General features: G+C 42.3%; 1 protein-coding gene across 7 annotated transcripts in view; it reads left to right on the top strand.

Annotated features, from left to right (window-relative positions):
• Positions 1 to 18,946, top strand: part of SASH1 (SAM and SH3 domain containing 1) — a gene marked incomplete at its 5' end in the record, with an annotated part of 511,807 nt that overhangs the window by 299,883 nt on the left and 192,978 nt on the right. The window lies entirely within an intron of this gene.

Raw genomic sequence — 18,946 nt, 5'->3', positions numbered from 1 at the left:
GTGGGAGCCTAAACAGCATTGTCTAGTATTTAAATGGCTATGGTTGCCTAGGGCAAATCCCATGTTATATGAGTTAATTCCCATGGAAACTGTGGGAAACTAGATTTAAGGGACTAGTTCCAGGGACCTCTGTATGTCCAATTTATTTAAGTGTTCTCTGACCTGGTTATCTTCCACACAGTGGTAAGTCTTGCTCCAGACTTCCCCACTGGTCTCAGGGGCTTGGGAATGCTAAAGGCAAGCCCTACCAGTAAAGACTGAGATGAAGTACCTCATCATTGGGTACCTCAGCCTTTTTGTGTACTTTATCACCAGGTCCACTGCTCCATTCAGCAGCAGGATCACCTCGTTTGCTTCCTTTCTATGCTTGAGTTGTGTCAGGAGCTCTTTGTTCATCCATGCAGACCTCCTGCCACCAGGCTTGACTTCCTGCACATCAGGATGGACCACTCTTGAGCTCAGAGGAGAAGACTGTTGAAAATCAATGTGTTCTGGATCCACCTTCTCTGCAGAGCTGTCTCCCACAGCATCCTTCCAAGCAAGTCCTTGAACAGGCCCAGGCCTGCCCTCCTGATGCCCGGTGTTGTGAGCCCACTTTCTTCCGTGTTCCTTTCTGAGGATCCTGAGACCCACCATCTTATGGACACAGGATCTGAGGTTGGCCTCAGCCTCCATATCCCCAACCAGTTCTACCTTGTTTATAAAAGTGAGGTACAGCAGTGTCTCCCCTTGTCGGCTCCTTGAACACCCATGTCAGGAAGTTACCATCAGTGCACTCCAGAAATCTCCTGAACTGCTGGAGCTCTGCACAGTTTTTAACTGTACAGTGCAGCAGTAATTAAAAATCTGTATTTCTATCTGGACCTAACTAACATGATTGTATCTGCTTAATTTAGTATCTAAGGCCTGAAAAATCAAACACTCTGAAAGAATTTATAAAGTGATGTTTAAGAATTTTTCAGCCCTGCTTTTTATGGTCTGTATTTATTACAAAGCACATAAGACTAGTCTTCGAATATGAACATGTCTTTGGAGACATTGTTTTCATGTGAAAGCAAAATAGAAAAACAAAAAGCATTCAGAATTATGTTAATACATATTTCTATGTACAACTTGATGGGGTTCTTCCTTCTGTAGTATTTAGATAGAATTTTTCATGAAGGTAGCTGACTAGTTGTCCTCCACTATGCAGGGAGGGAAACAGGGTCTTATGGACATTTCACCTCAGTGGTGGAAATGAGAACAGAATACATGTAAAAACTGCAGAACACGTGCTCAGTCGAAGCCCTCTCTGGTTCATGAGTTCAATTATTTCTCTTCGTGTGTTCAGATAATAAAACAATTTATTCTTGTTTCTTCATCTTGTTAAGAAATAGATATGTATGATACTTATTAATAAAGAGAAAAAGTGTGCTTAGACATGTGAAAGGTAGTAAATGAAGATACTCTGGAGAAATATTTTGTTTTACAGGAAAATCTTTATGAATATAGTAAAAGAGTGCATAAACAGTCTCCTTTTCATTCCAAGTGGTAAGGGGTAGTGAATTTCGTTTAGAAAGGTGTCTTCCAGAAGTTATACGACAGGATAAGTTCAAGAAAGTCCCTTCTTTGGGATCAAAATAACCACATTTTGGGCTCTCAGTCTGCAGCCATTTTTCAGGGCATGCCACCTAAGGCTTGAAGGTAAATAGAAACTGTCTGTCAGCGTGCAGTGCAAAGAGGCAGGTGAGTGCCCACGTATCTCTGCTGTGAGCAGTATTGGAAGCAGCAGCCTTGGCTAGGAGGGTAAGAGAAGAGGGGAGTGAGGCAGAGATGCAGCGATGGATACCTGGAGGCGCACTGCAATCTGGATGGGCGGCTGGATCTCAGCCTTCTCAGCTCTGCCAGTCTTTAGCTTGAAAAGCTCTAGGAAAGAGATTTGTCGTGAAGTCAGTCAGTTAAATGCAATGATTATGTTCGTTCAAAAGCAAGTGAAAGTGGCACATGTTCAGGACAGATCTCCCGTCCCCCTTCTTGATGGTAACAGAAGATTTGGGCGGATTTTATGTTCAGAGGCAATCAGTGAGCGTGGAGAGTGAGGGATGCAGGATGCCCTGGATGACCTTCACAAGAATTATTGTTTCTTTCACTCTTGCCTTCTCCCCCCATCTCCCTTGTACAAGGGGAGCTACAGAAGCTTTCTATTTAAAAACAGGTGCATAAGTGGAGCTGTCGACTGCAGGGATGTAATTGATTCAGGACAACAGTGCCCCTAATCAGACAGCTGCTTTTGTCATCTTGCCCTTTTGTATGAGAGAGTAGGAAAATAACTATCACTATGTGTTTTTGTCAGGAAATATTCAGCAAATATTTGTTCGTTTAGAATATTCCTTGAAATTATATATATGTTTAACACTTTTCCCTTCTTTTCTATTTGAAACTGTCAGGCTTTAAAGGATACAATTTAATTAACAGTGGCATTTTAATACGGTTACTGGCACTGGCTGTGCTGTATGCAAATAATTTATTTCAGGGAAATTGTATGGGGATTGAAAACGTTTTCTCTTTCCCAAGAAGTATTATAATTCCTAATTGGCTGAAGCTTTGCTGATTTAAAAATGCATTTAAAGAAACCAAGATGCAAGTCAAGGGTACAGGGGGATTAAAGATACTGTCACTCTTATGCAAATGTCTGTCACCCTGCACAAGGCTCACAAATTAAAATTGAAGTGCCGGTTTGCTGCAGCAGTCATGCTTTCAGAATAATCAGTGATGAATTCAACTGACATACCACAACCGTTTCCTAAAACCGGAGCATCATTCTTGTATAACACGGCACATTTATATTGCTAGAGAAGATTTATATTGGTTTCATTCTACAGTCATATTTTTGGAAGTTGCTAGATATGAACCAAGTGCATTTGCTTGCCCTGAAGATGAGTTTTCCATGTGCAGCACCATGCTTGTCATTACAGATTAGCGCATCGTTTAGAGGGAAACAGAATAAGATAGAATAGATAAAATATTTTGCATATGCATAATCAACACAATTGCAAATAAAGGCAAAAGTCTTGGGAGGCAAAACACAGCTGTAATGCTAATGCTGAGTGAATAATTTACTTGATGAATTTAGCCTCTGTGTCTGCTCACCAAATGTCCTCAAACATATTGTAATTTCTGAAAATTTAGCCATTCTTCAGAATTGCTGAACTGTTTTGTTTTTGATTTTATTTTTTACTCTTTGGATCGCATGCAATTTGCGATTATAAAATACTTGATATTCAGCACGCAGGCTTGATTAGCTACCAGCCATTGATCGTGGAAGCATACCTCATTTCTATCTTCTGCTTGGAGTGATGCAATTCCTTTAGGAATACCGTCTGCAAGCAGTTGGTCCGTAGCAAAGTGTTAGAAATTTATTTGTAGCGTACTATGGCATGTCCTAGAATTAGTTGCTTTCTATATGTATGACAAACATTTTAAATGTACATAGCCACAGTCAGAAGGAAGGGCAAAAGATAAAATGATGCCATGTTTTCTGTGTGATATATATTCCTTTCTCATCACCTTTTCTTTTTATCTACTTTGTTCTGGTTGGACTTCTTTCTTGCTTTTTTTCTGTGGGAGGGAACGTTGACTTTCTTTTTTTGTCTAACGTTTAAAGTTTTATTTATATGCAAATTAATGACAATCACAAGCATTTTGAGACAGGACCTGTGAGTATTTCTGTGTCTGAAAAATGTTAGAACCTCTTTCTGGTACAATACAAACAGCTTAGCAAGGAAGAGGGGAAAAGGTAAAAAATGTTATTTCAAAACAGTTATTGTCCTTCTAGAGTGATTAGTTGATTGTTTTACATTGTGTGGAAGGGAATATTTATTTTAGCAGTAATTAGTTTTATTGCATTTTCTCGTACTTATTATTGGAAAATGTTGCAATAAGTCCTGTTAGGCAGTTCAGAAATGTCCTAACATATATATACAAGCTTATATGTCTACAGTGATTTGGGAATATTCTCAGTGATGCTCTTCTAGTAAATAGTGGAAAGGTTACCTTATAAGTTTTTACAGAAAGCATAAAGATATAAACCTTTTGAAGCCTTTTCATACAGAAATAAAATGCATTTTGAAAAACGGTAGATCAAGAATATAAATGTCCTTACAACTTGAAAAAAAAAATGTTAAATGGACTCATATAACGTTCATGCAATTTAAAACTACTTAGATGTGTAAGCACCAAACAACAGACTGCTTCTCCCAGTGGTGACTGTATTTTTGCATTTGCTTTCCAATGAATCCATTAGTCAGGCACCACTCTTCAACAGCCTCCTCATTGGGTTTCACAAAGCATTACATTCAGTTATTCAGCAAGTTATATATACCAGAAAAAATAACGGCTGTATTTGTTCATGGCTCTGTACTGGTGGAGTAGCTGCAATCAAGCTACCATACATAGGATGCTGTTAATCGTTCTGATTGCATAATCGTAACTCACATAATACAGGAAAATGAATATGATTGCCCAAAGCAAAACAGTGTTTGCAAGGAGCTCATAGCATGCCATTCTCTTTCATGATGCATTTGATGACCAAGTACAAAACCTTCCTAACTCAATAGCTGTTATTCAGGAACATGATTTATTTTTAAGTGGGGAAAGAAGGTCAAATTCATTTAACAGCACTGCAATTTCCCCACCTGTGTTTTTACTATGTCTAGATGTTGACTATCAAATCATGTTTCTCAAGGTTTTATTTGAGAAAATGATCCGGGTGCGGTTTTTACATGTTTACAACGTGCACTGTGTTTTCAGGAATTATTGGAAGTAAATCGAGCGGATCCTTATGCACCTGTTGGTTTTGTTCCCTGTTATGCATTATGCCACCCCTGCCCACCAGCATTCATCCCCGCTGAGGCGCGCTGTGCTGCTGTTGGTCCGGTGGCTGCCTGGTGTCTGAGGGCTTTGCTCAGGGCTAAAGCTGTTCCTTTATAGATCCAAACTTTGCAATTTATTAAAGCAGCACACCTCAGTGAGTCGTATTGGCTATTACTATCCTTCCACATCATGAAGCAACAATTTACCAACTGAAACTACCTTTTTTCTCTTCCCCTCTGAAAGTAATTATTAGCTACAAAGCTGTAATAAAGGAGAGCACTTAAAGATGGCCCAAGGGAGCTTTTTTGTGTGTAAAACCTTGTTAGTCAGGCTTTGGTTCTGCAAAAACTCCAAACCAAGGAAAGTTCCTTGTCCCGTTTCATCTGAACTTTCAAAGCAATGAAGCTGGGAAAGTTTGGATCAAAGGTTCTTGTTGGGCTTTTCTTTATTTTTTATACTGTTATCAATGCTAGTTCAGATATTAGATACAGTAAGTCAGTTCCCTTTGATTCCCAGGCTGCAAAAGAGTTAAGCTGGGATGAAGAAAAAAATACACATTTCATATCTTTCGTAGATCTCCCTATGTTTATCCAGACCATTTAATTGTTTCTTACTCTGTATTTGAGCAAGGTTTGCCTTGAGTAGAGAGTGAGCTTGCTTAGGGACGTGGTTTAGTGGGTGACATTGGTAGTAGGGTGATGGTTGGGCTAGATGATCTTGGAGGTCTTTCCCAATCTTAATGATTCTATGACGTGCTCCCAGCAGGGCTTGAGAGCTAATGCCAGGCTACGTCGGAGTGCTGCCACTGGTGGTTCTAAAAGGGTACGCTCACTGAATGGGAGCTGCAGGCATTTGGGGTGCTCACAGAGGTTGCCGCAAACAAGGGCAGCTCAAGTCCTTTCGTTAGGGTGGCAGCTTTATCTTCTGTTCTGCAGGTATATCTTGCAAGTGAGCAATGTTATTGAAAGTGCCTTGAAGGACTACTGGTAGAGGTTAGAAAATATCTCATCAGATCTGACGTGCACCAAGAAATCTCTTGAACAAGAAGTTAGCTACAACATTGTCAAAGACTGTGCTGCCACTGTGGTCTAGGTCAAGAAATATGGCAACTCCGCTGCTGCAAACACTGAAAACTTAAATGGTTTCTAAAACTATCCTAATTACCGAGCCTTTAGTTTTATCTCAGTAAAATGAATTTCTTTCCTTAATAGAGAAGTCATTGCTCTTTTACAGCGAATTAAGTGAGAGTTTCTAAAGCTGATATATATGCTCTTTTAACAAACTGAATGGGACCAAGTTAATGGCAGTTTTTGGTAGGGCAGACAAGGTTAAAAGCATTACTGGAGAGAGCAGAGACACATGCTGTCTAGAGAATATCTGTTGGCATATCTGAGAATGTTTGAGCAAAGGGAACTTAGTTATAAACCAGAAGCTGGAATTCACTGCTTATATTTGTCTTTCTTCCTGACAGTAAATCTTCCAACCAGTTAGTATTTGTGAGGCAAAGGAATTATGGAGAAGAAAAAATATATATATTGCTGATGCACCCATTTAAGTTATATTGGGAGTATCCAAGGTATCCAAAGTATCCAAGGGAGTATCCAAGATCCACAACGGCACAAGAAGGACACAGCCCTGCAGTGCAGTGTGGCTCAGGTATCCTGGCTGTTGCACATCTGCTCCACTGCAGCAAAGGTTGCTTTAGAGTCCATGTTGCTTTACAACAGCCTAGACCAGGGCCAGCTATCTAAAAACACTAGACTCCTGTTAAAATAGACTCTTTTTTAATTAAAAAAGACATTGAAGTATGAAATGCAGTGGTAGAAGAACAACAAAAAGGGAAAATTAAAGGTCTACAAATAATTCTTCCATTTCAAACACTAATTTAATGCCTGTGTCATCTCTGAGACAGTTAATGTCTAGTAGAGACATTACTACATCTAATGTACAGTTAATGAAGAATACGAAAAACAGTTGGACTACAACTCTGCTGTACAATCGCTTCTGTGAATAAAATCATGACCAGATGGTATCAAAGTACTGTCAAAGCTGATTGATACTAAAACTCCATCTGACTTTGATGGGGAAAGAGAGGAGTCAGGATTTCCCTTCCCATATTTACCTACCAGAAAGACTTATGACATCATTGAAAAGGGATTAAAATTCTGCTTCAACTGCTGTTGAATGTCTGTGAATTTTTCACTGAAACACCTCCAATAAATAGGTTTATACATTTGTGAGCTCTTCTGGTCTAAAATAAATTCAGCAGGCTAACAAGTGCATGCTGAAACATCTAAGTGGTCTGATTACAAAGAGTGCATGATAACTCTGAAACAAAGGCAAGATGGAGTCAAACTTTTTTCTTTAGTTTCTCTGTGTTTATATTGGGAGAAATTGGGAAGAAAAAGAAACTTCTTCTCAACTTTAAATGATAAACTCATAAATTATCACAAATCCCACAAACAGTCCCACATACATTCCAAAGGCACGTTCCCAATGACAGCAATCTTCCCTGCTTCTAATAGATTAAAATCTGTACAGGAATTAGGGCTGGGGGCAAAAAAAGAAGTGACACTGGATAAAAAGGTGAGGAACTAACCCAAGCTGTTACCTTTGCCTGCATGTTTGGTCTCACAGTCCCTGCTTAGCTGAGCACTGAGAAGCACGAGCTTCTCTCTGATTCTCCTCAAAACTTAAATATCATTCTTTTTTTTTTTTTTTCCCTGTTAAAGCTTCAAGCTCTCTTGGAGATGTCACTCCTTCCTCTGTAATAAAGATTTGCGAGTCATGCACGTTAACTCCAGGCTCAACAATCCTAATTTATAGATTTTGTAGCTGTGTGTGAAAATGATGTACAGCTCCCAGCTGGCAGGCTCTGCGGCTGCTTCCTGGAGCCCTCTGAGTCCCAGTTGGACTGCTCTCGTGCTGGGCTCCTTCCAGCTGCTTTAGTCACCCCTTGCTAAACCTGCTAACGAGGAGCTGTTGCCCATTTTTGTGCGGAGGGCCTAGTGGCAGCAGTAACAGCTGGCAAGTTTTAAGCTTATTTACTCCTTTTTGGCAACTCCTTCCCCAACTCGAAGGGGCATCTGAGAGGTTCTAGTGGCAGCCTTTCTGCTCCCCTTGCCTGCTGCGTTGGCCCTGCAAGTACATGAATTCTTTGTTCGCGTTGCTGCAACGCCTTCCAGTTTCAGTCCAAAACCAGCGGGAGGGTCTTTGAAAGCAATGATTAGTTTGCATTTCTCCATAATGTCATCTTCTTGGAAATTGTATTCATCAGTGAACCTCTCTGACAAAGCGGAGAACATCTGGCCCCGGGAAGGCAAATACTAGGTGAATCTCTAGTGTTTGACCATTGTAGGCCATGAAAAATGACTTTCCATCTTAAGAAGATGATATTTAATTGGCACTGCCTTGTATCCATAAGTCTTTACTCCTTTTACTCTTGCCAAAATAGTTTTTTATTCTAAGAAATGTCAGAGTTGAGAACTTCAAGACTTTTTTTCTAAAATTGTTGCTGTTATGTGGAAGATGCATGAAAGTTATAATGATGGGGAGAAGTGTAAAAGCCTTAAAATAGACTTTTTTTTGGAACTGGAATGATGCAATGAAACGAGTAGAGTTACTGCAGTATAAATCACTGTTTGGCCCACACTCTGAGTACTTCTGCAGTTTTTGGTAATTCCATGTAAGGTCCCTGTAATTTTCTCAGCATGTGCAGTCAGTGTTGCCATTTCTTTAAGTTTAGCCATGTTCACATGTGTTGCCAGTGTTTTCTAAATGTGCTTGTAGGGCTGAGTGGTGGCAGGCTTTTCTTCACCTGTGAAGAAACACAGAAACAGGAAAAGGGTCTCATAATTCCTTAAACTGTACTGTCACCAAACCCTAGCTAGTTTCCAGACAAAGCAAATATTCACTTATGTTTTCATACCACAAAATCCATCATTTCAAACCTGCTGGATCAGTGACAGCAAACTCTGATCTCTGAATATGCACTTTACTTGTTCAGACCCCCAAGCCATACAGGAATGACAACTCTTCTCTTCCAGAAATGAAATACCTCTGTTATTTTGTAGAAGTAGTCCAAGTTTTACAGGTATTGATGATCAAGAGTTCATATTTTGAATTTCAGTTCAGATATTGTATGTAAAAGTTAATACTTTCCCTTCACTCAGCCTCTGCTAGCTATTTAGAGTTGGTTGATGACAAGTTGCAACTATACTAGTATGTGTATTTTTCATATGTTTATATGGGATTAGGTGAGATCTAATCTGATGGGTTGAGACCAAATGTGCTCTTTGATACACTGGATGAGTCCAATTTGGAAGCTGAAATTTTGGGGCAGACCCAGGACTGCTTGAAAGCTGCTGACTGGGGAGGTGCCAAAACCCAGGTCATGGTCTGGGGGCGTGAGCTCAGTCTCTGGCTTCCCAAACAGCAGGATTAAGTGGAAATGTTGGGAGGTCACCTGGCCGGGACCTTGTACTAAGACTGTGGCACAGCTTGACATGTGCTGTTGCAGTTGAGTCTTCTTTGGACCGGTGCCAGACTGGAATAAAAGAAGGCAGGGGTGCCTTGCATCAGGCGTGGTGTTAAAACACTGTGTGCATGCTCCTTGTTTGTGCTGTGTGGTTGCTTTTTCTTTTCGGTCAGTTTGTTTAGTGTCCTGTATTGGCTTCCTGAAAGTATACAAGGAGAAGCAAAAAGCTTTAATAGGTAATAAAATTAAGCCTTTTACAACGACAATAGTGAAAATAAAAATATATGATGCTGCATTTTTATGTAGTATTTGGGGGGGAGGGTATTTCTTGATGTGTCTTTTTTTTTATTATTATTTCTTAATATCACTATCCTGAGAGATATAGAAGACTTATTGTAGAAGTCAGAGCATGGGAAATGTGGATATTCTGCACCAAAATCATAGGAACCAGAAAGTCCCGAGTTGCAGGTTGTTCCTGATGGGGGTGAAGGCACAGTACACACTCGCAGACTTTGCAAAGATGCAGAGACATCTGGGGTAAGGCAGTCAGAATTAGCCGTCTGTGTGCTTGTCTGCAGGGAAAATTTGCCAGTGTAATTAAATTGCTCCAGTTACACAGGTACAGCTCCTCGTACGGTCACTCTGCTTTCCGGAGGAGTGCCCGGGCAGGGAGTTTGTGCCAGTGTAACCACGGAAATGTGCTGCCGTACAAGCGCAGCGAGGCCATTTGCCAGCTGCTGCGTGCCGGGTGGCTGCCATCTGAGATGCTCAGGACAGCGCTGCTCGGAGTGAAAGAAATGCCAAGCTGCACCAGGGCCATAGGCAGGACACGTGTTCCCATCAGTGCCTTGAAAATACACGTCTGAAGTCATAAATCCAATCGTTTCCCTAAGTATAAGCTCCAGCTGCCTTTGAAAACCTACCGCAGCTTTCTCTCCCAGGTCAATTCGACAAAAAGCTCAGTTTAACTGTTAATATTCAGCAGTTTTTAGATGCTTTACCCAGTTTCTCACCAGCCCCCTATTCCCCCATCCCGTCTGTGGCTGCAGCTGGATTCCTGTCTGAGGGAAAGGTGGGAAAAGGGACTGGGTGAGGGGCTAGGAGTGTGGGCGACGTGCCTTCAGGTCCTTGCTTCACTGCAGATGTTCTGCGTGGCCTCGGGTATGACAGCCCCTCTGTGGCTTCCTTTGTGCCCTGTGACATCGAGGAGCAGCACAGCTGAGAGGCAGGGAAGAGCTGCGAGCTGTGATAACAGCGTCGGAGGAGATGGGCTGCAGAGGTGGTGCTGGAGGAGAGGTCGGGTCAGCATCTCGGCTGCCTTGCAGCTCCCAGGAGATGGGGACTGGAAAGCTGCCCTCCTGCAGCAAATCTGCCTTGCCCTGCCTCCTCTTCCCTTACTGAGCCATCTTCCAGAGCCTGTACTACCCCAAGCAGGTGTCCTTGCATCCTGATGCACTAAAAAGCATCTTTCTGAGGGGGGATAAATCCTATTGAAAGCCCTTGTGACTTGTGATTATTACAACCTGAACAAATAATTGGTTTTAAAGCAGGAAGGTTCCTGATGCTTCTCAGGCTGTTTGTATTGTCCTGTGAAGGGCAGGCTGCAGAAAGGCAAACCTCATTCAGACAAAGGCGTTCTACAAAAAATGAGTTTTGAATGGAAAAGGTAGCACAGTTCATTATGGGACAGGCTCTGCCTCTTTTTTTTTTTTTGGGGGGGGGAGCAAACCAGACAAACTGAGCTAAAGCTAGGTTACTCTTTTTTTTCATCATCCAAGTGCAGCTTCCCATGCTTGGCCCCGTCTGAACTGGAGTTGCTGATTTGGTTAGTGGCTTTTGAATGGTGTTCCTGAACTGCTGAATATTTTGTTTGTTCCCCAGCTTGCATAATTTGCTCTTACTTGTCTTACACCAGTCTCTGTCTGGGGGAAAGCACATATCTTATGTGGGAACTCTATTATACAGTTGTTAAAAGCAGCTGTTTGAATCCTACCATTCAATCTTTTCTTTAATTCATTTCAAATGGGACAACTCAGATTGTGAGTTTAGCTCAAGGATATACAATGAGGGTAATCAAATGTCTTTATATAGCCTCAAATTTGTGTCATAAAGAACTGCAAAAAAGGCATCCAAATGCAACACTGAAAGTTAGACGGCAATTGATTTCTACCGTGTAATCTCGCAGTTATTTCGCTGGCCTAAAACAGGCTCAGAAGCGCTCTGCAGTGTTTTGTACACCCTCGAAACAGGGACAGAGCCTCACGAACGTCAGTGCACGCTGATGTTAAACGCAACTTCTGTGTTTCAGGATTGGCATTTACTCATGGAGCTGCAGGCATACAGATCACCCAGCGTAAAATGACGGGATCGGCTAAAATCTTAATCTATGGTCACCTGCGTTCCCTCTTCCAGTCACACCACCTGTGTCAGCATTAGCGGATTGGAGAGGCAAGCTGCAGCTTTTGGACACGGGACGGATGGGGCTGGCTGTCCGGTCTGGTCCTGGGCCAGAAGATGGGATGTGATAAGGAGACATGCGCTCGGACGGACGGAGCTGCCGGCTCCGTTCCCTTTCCTTTCTCAGCCCAGGTTCGGCGAGCGGCTCCGCGGGCAGCGCTCAGCTGAAATTCACCCTGGTGGGTTTCCTCTGGTTAAGTAGCGCTTTTATTCCTGCTCCCCAGAGAACTTTTCAAGCAGAAATAGCTCGTTCTTCTCGTTTCTTTCAACATGCAAAGCAGAGCAGTGCTGTGGCCTTTCGGATACCTGACCGGGCCTTTGTTGATGGGTTTTTTTTTCGTGTTTTGTTTTGTGGGAAAGCAACCCAGGGTGGCAAATTCAGCCTGGGCTTTCAATCCAATAGGCACTACTCGAATGTGTGCAAAACCTGAGCTGCTTTTGCTGTTGTAGCTATTCAGGGGGAAAGTGCACGGCGTATTTAGTGCTCTGTAGGCTTTGTCTATGTGCGATTTCACCGGCAGTGTAATCATCTTTGGTAAGTTTTGCAGCGAGTTTTCTCCCAAGGCATCCTTCGGGGAAGGGATTGCTCAGCGGGGGCTGCCGACGGGGCTGCGCGTCGGCAGACGGGGCTGCCACCTAGCGGGTCCTTTTAAAATGAAAGGAATAGGGGGAAAACCCTACTGAACGTCCCCCGAGGGCTGAGCTTGGGGCTGGCAGCGGAGGGGTTAGCGACGAGTGGCCCCGGAGGGGAAGCCCACGGTGCGTGGGGCGCCGCCTGCACAGCATTTCCCTGGGCAGCCTGGCCGCGGGTGGGTCGGGCACGGCTCCCGGGGGCTGTGGGTCCGTGGGAAGCTCTGTGGGTCGCTGTGGGGTGGCAGCAGGGGTGCTGGGGGCTCCCACGGCATCAGGGAGGTCCCACGGTGACTCGGCGGAATCGGCGGTGTCAGGTGCTTTGGTGTTTCAGGAGGGCATACCCTGTGTCTGCTGCAGAGGTCCATGCTAAAAAACTCCCCCTTCCTACCCCCCAAAACCCAAAAGGAAGACAAATGTAGGACAAGCTCACTGCAGCAGACCAAAGAATAAGGGAGAGAGCATGCTTTGCTTACGTACAAGATCACAACTTACACGTGATGTAGAGGAAGGAGCCGAGATTCTGTCCTGACCTGCTAATCTTAACTGTACTTGCAATTTCTCCCCTAAATTAAATCCTTCTGATAAAGGTGATAATGTGCTTTAAATAATTTAGCCTTTCAAACTGTTCTGACCAGTTACCTGCTATCTATTCATTGAAATGAAATGATGCCTTTGCCTTTTTCTGAGCTCTAGACTTGAAAATACAGATTTATTTGCCATTTGCAGCCACCTCATATCAAAAATCCCTACTGTAAGGCTGCTAGTGTTTGTGCTGTACTCTGGTATTAGCCATTGCAACACCAGTAGTCTGCTTATAGCACAGAAAAGTTGATGCATTGTGTGTGTGCTCCCCTGCTGTGCCACACCACCTTACTGAAATCGACGGAACTGAGCACATTGGAAGGGAGAGGAAATTTGGGGTTGTTTATGACATTATTGGATAGAAATAGATGAGGCAACCGAGGCATTGTGCTTTATGATGGAGAACCGTGGATATAAACAAAATGCTACAGGATTCCCTTGATGCTGTCCTGTCTCCATGACTTTGAGTATTTAAAACATGACATTCTTCATGAAAACCGAGCTTCTCCTAAGCAATGTGATTCCAGGAGCTGAAACTTAAAAAATAAAGCTACCAAATATCCTCAGTTATGAAAATCACGTTACCGAATTGACCATATTGTTTTGGGGGGAGGGAGAGTTGGTCATTTTTTGTTTTCAAAGCATCAATGGATAGCATGTATTGATTAATGAGGAATGGGACAGACCATACCGATAAATACTGCCTGCCCTATCACAGCCAGATGCCTGGGGGAGGGATGGGGATCCAACCACTGCTTTGCTAAGAGTCAGACTGGGAGCATGATGGCTTCGAGCCTTGGACATTTTCTTCCCATCAACTATCAAACCTTGACTTATCCTTCACACAGTATTGTCAAGGAGTTTGATATATATCTTGCAGGTTATTTATAAAGTTTATATAATTCTGGCTCATTTTTGACAGGTAATCGTATCAATCTGTGCTGCTACCTAGCTTGTGTTGGTTTTCCCATGCTGCTGGATTGCTACGTTAAGTTGCACACAGGGATTGTGCCACAGCTGCACGAGGAACTGAAGTTTAAAAAATCTCTGTTTGCAGGTCTAAAGGGGAGAGGGGTAGACAGATAAAACGTGTTGTTTACGGGGGAACTTTGGAAAAGAACAAATGAACCTCTGCTTTGTTTCCAGTCAGGATCTCTGGTTGACAGAAAATTGCTTCAGCTTCCAGGATTCAGGAGAGTAATTTTAATAAGCGGTTACAGCCTCCTATTAATGGGTAAGCAAGATGTGTAGGAAGCCTTACAACATGAATGATGCAATCTACAGATCCCCTGTAAAGTTCAGTGGAAGATGACTTTTTTCCTTTTTCCTTCTGTCTTTCTTGACAGAACAAAGATCTTCACTGGTTGTGTGCCCTAACTTTTAGCACGGGAAACTTCTCTATAAGGAATATGTGCTGTATGAGGAATTCATGTAAGCGCGAACCCACATTTCACATACATTGTGCCAGTTACAGAGACTGCAGGCATCACTCCTCCAGAGGTAGCAGCACCTACGTAATGGGTTTTTCTTCCCCTACCAGGGACAATGCTCTGTGTATATTGTCTGTGATATAAGGCAGAGTCAACAACCCAAGTATACAAAACTTAGGTCAGATGAAAATTAGGCAGCTGGCAGTAATCAGGTGCTTCCAAGAGGAGTTTTTGTTTGTTTGATTTGGTTTGGTCTGGTTTTCAAATAAGCTCAAAATTGCTGTTCTCATTCTGGGCAAGCTTGAGAGATCTGCTAAGGAAGAAATACTGACCCACTTCCTTGGGAAGGAGCTAAAAATGCATTTTTTAGAACGGTGAAGATTTTACTGTGCATTCTGTAATTCCACGCTAATGTTAGTGTCCACAGTGTGTGTGTACACAGATAAACTTCTGGAGTTAGACTGGCTGCAGATGGAGAGAAACACCATCTGCTGCTACCTTTAACTCCCAGCCCCAACGTCCACTGATCTACTGGAATGCCTTTGGTGCCTTCTGCTTGAAATAGCTCTTAACGTTTCTCACACCTCCCAAAAGACTTGATTTTGGTGTCCCAGCTTCAATTTGGTAGTGAAAGGACACCTGTTACTGCAAATTTTCATTCCTTTTGGGGTTTTCTGCTACAGGACTTACAAAGACAAAAAGAACAAATGGAACTCTTCCTGCAGCAATTTCAGTTTTCCCCAATTTCAAGAAGCTGCGTTGTTCCTACAAGAATGAGGAATAAGAAAAATAAATAAATAGTTAGAAAATTAAAAGAAGCATTTTCCTGCTTCCTGCTGCTGTATCAGTTTTGAAGTATCCAGGAATGTGAAAAGGTTTTGGCACTCTCAGATACTGAAGGCCTGTGTGAAGGTTCCCAGAGGGCGAAGACTCTGACCTCTGTTTTGAATTCCCAAACTTGTTGTGACCTTTACCGTCCTCACTTAGTGTCCCAGCCCGTCTAAAGACCCCATGCTCTTACTGTGTTATCGATAAATGAAAAGAGGAGTGAAGAAAATGCAGTAAAGGCATAATGAAGATTTTCCTAGCCACATTTTAACCAGATCCTTAAAAGTCTTGGTAGTATAATAATCAAGGATGATTGATGATGATTAAGTTTCCCTTAGCACACCTGTGTCCAGATTTACTAATCTTGATATTGTTTGCATTCGGAATGTCTGTCTGAGATGAACAGAGACCTTTCTGCCTCATTTCCTCTTTATTTATCAATTCCTTTCTGTTGTGTTCTCATGTACTGCTCTGTAATAAACAGGAAAAAGAATTCCTCTCACGCCTGAGAATTTGTCGTTAGAAATGTTACCGTTTCATGTAATAATTCACAGTAGTAAAACTGACTCCAGTATCGGGAGTTTATTTAGAGTTCAGAACTGTAGGATTTCATGATGAAAATTCACCCAGATTATTCTGGCATGCCAAAAGGAGATCATTTGCACAGATAGCAGTGGGGAATTGTAGCAGGGTTGTGTTTGATCACTTTACCTTTGTCACAAATGATCCAAACCAACTGTTTTCAGTGATATTTTACAGTGGTGGACACTGAGCATACAATAATTTTTAATATCCAAGGGCTAGAACCACCATGGCTGCTTATGCCTCTGCTACACTTCTAGCTCCTTTCTCATATTTTAACTTGATGAGTCTGATCCAAATTCCATTGGCATTAATGAAGAACATTCATTGACTTCAATAATCTTTGAATTGCATCTAGCATCAACCACATTAGCATAATCAAGTGAGAGGCAATTGTTATGGATGCATTATTTAGCACTGATTGGGGAGGTACTGTGAGCTCCAGTGTCAGCTGGTGTTAGATGTTATGTTATAAGGGCTTGATTATTAAATTACTATCACAGGTTGTGAATCTTCCAGTTGTGTTTTCACGTCTTACAATGCAGTATTCTGCATTTATGTTATAGGTCCCCTAAAGAATATGTTAGAAGGGGTCAGCTTTTTATATAATTTTGGAATTTGTAATCTGTTCTGTGAAGTGGCATTTCATACAAGTGAAGCGAGTGTCAGAATGTGCCTCACGTTCTTGTCTGCATCACGTAGCGAGACACATCCTGCATTGCTGCAGATAAGGCGCTGACCTGACCGCATTCATCCATGGATGAAGTGGGAGAGGGAGCAGGCCAACTTTCTGATGGTGTTAATTTGAGTCTGGCTCCTGGCACACAGCGTTCCTTAGCTGCTGAAGCCCATGAAAACAAAGAAGATCAAACTACCACTCCACATCCTGGAATAACTTTGTCAGGCCCTGAATCAGGAGGTGTGATCGGCTGTCATAAAACAGGCAGTAGCAAGAAGGAAGCATGCTGCTGGCGGGCCTCACACCTATGCAAAGCCCTCATTCTGCTGTTTTTAGTGACAGTGTTACTAAACCAGTGTTTGGAGCCACTGGAGGCTCTGCCCGTGCCCAGGAGAGGAGCATAGTTGGGAAAGATTTGCTATGTGTGATAGCACTTGTTATTATTATTTTTTAATCAGTATTCAGCTTGACTGAAGCTAGAAATATTTGCAGCACTAGTTGTCAACAGTTTAAAAACCGTACTTGATCATAACTGGCATCAGCAATGTCAGAGGCCACAGTGGTGTGGGAACAGGAGACAAGGTATTTTCAACAGTGATACTCCCAAGTTTGTTAATGTTTCTGGAGCAATTAAAAATAGTTTTGTCAGTGATCGGGGTTTTTCCAAAGAGCTGCAGGGGGGCATAGGTCTCTGCTGTAAGCTAGCTGCTTGCCTTCCAGGAGCACATAATTTCATTCATTAGGTTTGCTATTAGCAAAGTACAAAATGATTAACTGTCATATTAGCCAATGCATAGACTTGTGTCAGCAGTTAGGAGAATTTGACTTAGATCCGAACCTCCAGGCTGATGGACTCCTGTGCCAGCTAAGGAGTTCATCAGTCAATAAAAGTTGATCTGCAACCTTATTTCATGTTGCAAAAGCCAAACCTCACCCAGTAAAACTGAAGGGAAATCTTTCTCTGCCTTGTCAGATTGGAATAAAGATGCTGGAGAAGTAAGCGCTTTAAATTCTGGGACAGAGAAACACGTGCATGTTGTATTTGGTGTGGTGGTGTCACAGTGGCTGTCCTGGTCACCCAGGGTAAGAGAATAGATGGCACGTGGGTATTTAACATTAGCACTGAGGTCTGCTTAAAAACAGGCCCTTGAAATCACAATATGCTTGCAGTCCTTATAGGAACCAAACCAAATCTGTCTCACAAATCAAAGAAGATGTGCTGTTGGGCTAAGGATTAATATTTGTAAGAAATTATTTACAGGTGCATGATTTTAACATGATTTACATAGGTATTGAAATTAAAATGTAAAGTGGGGGGCCTTCCGCCTGGTACAGGCAAAAGCTTGGAGATAGGTGATGGACATGTGAAAACGTTCAAACCTGGTTTTCTGAGGGGATCAATATAAAAGAACTTCAGGAAGGGTACATAAAGGTGATTTACTTTTCACCTTTTTCTGGCTTACTGCAGAAAAAATGTAATTGAACTTCAACTGGTCTCTGAATTATTTTGCCTTCTGTTAAGGTAGCAGAGAGATCTTTGATAGATGTTTATTATGATCCTGATGGAAGATTTTATGCTGTGCGTCATGAGAATCAAGGGAGAGAAAAAAGAAAAAAATAGACTTTTAAAGATGGTTTCTACTGCGTGCCATTTCACCTCTGTGGTTTTTCTTGCTGTCTCTATCCCAAGTTCCCACTTATAGCATCCAGTAATCCACAAGCTGCCATCACTCACCCCTTGCTCTTCATTTTCACCCTCCCCTCCAAGTATTAATCCAAAACCAAGAACTCAGCCACTTTACCATTTTCACCAGTTTTTCTCCACAGATTTTCTAACTATTGAAAATTTTCTCTAGCCTTTGAAAGAACTGGTACAAGACAAGGTAATTTTCAGTCGAAATGAAATTTCATGACAGATTCAAATGGTCCTCAAGGTAAAAATGACTAAGAGAAATGAAGTAATGTTATTGGGGTAAAGTAATTGGGGTCTACAAAATTTCTTGAGCGCTTTCAGTGGAGCTCAGCTCAGGACGTATTTCCACCCGCTGGGCTCGATGTATGGGGTTCAAAACAACAGACAGGGCAGTGGAGACATCCTGGTTGTGACTGGAAAGCCTGGAGGGTTCGGGATCCTTTTCAACGGGACAAAGAGGTCTGTGTTTCACCGAATGCCAGGAGGATTGTATTCGTTTGCCAACTTGCGGGATTCACAGAGCCGAGCAGGAAAAACATACACGCTGATAAGGAACAGTCTGCTGGCTTTTGCAAATCAAAGAGGCTGAAAAGCCCTAATAATAGATTTATTGCTGAACAACATCCTTTCTAGTTATTTACTTCTGGACAGATACAGGATGGTGGGCATCCTGTTTTAGTCCACTTTGTTTGCGTAAGTAGAACCCTGGAGCCGTTAACCGCGACTGCGCGCCG

The sequence above is a fragment of the Anser anser genome (genome assembly GCF_964211835.1).
Source record: "Anser anser genome assembly, chromosome: 3".
NCBI classification, from domain to species: Eukaryota; Metazoa; Chordata; class Aves; order Anseriformes; family Anatidae; genus Anser; species Anser anser.
This window is presented reverse-complemented; position numbering and strand designations above follow the sequence as displayed.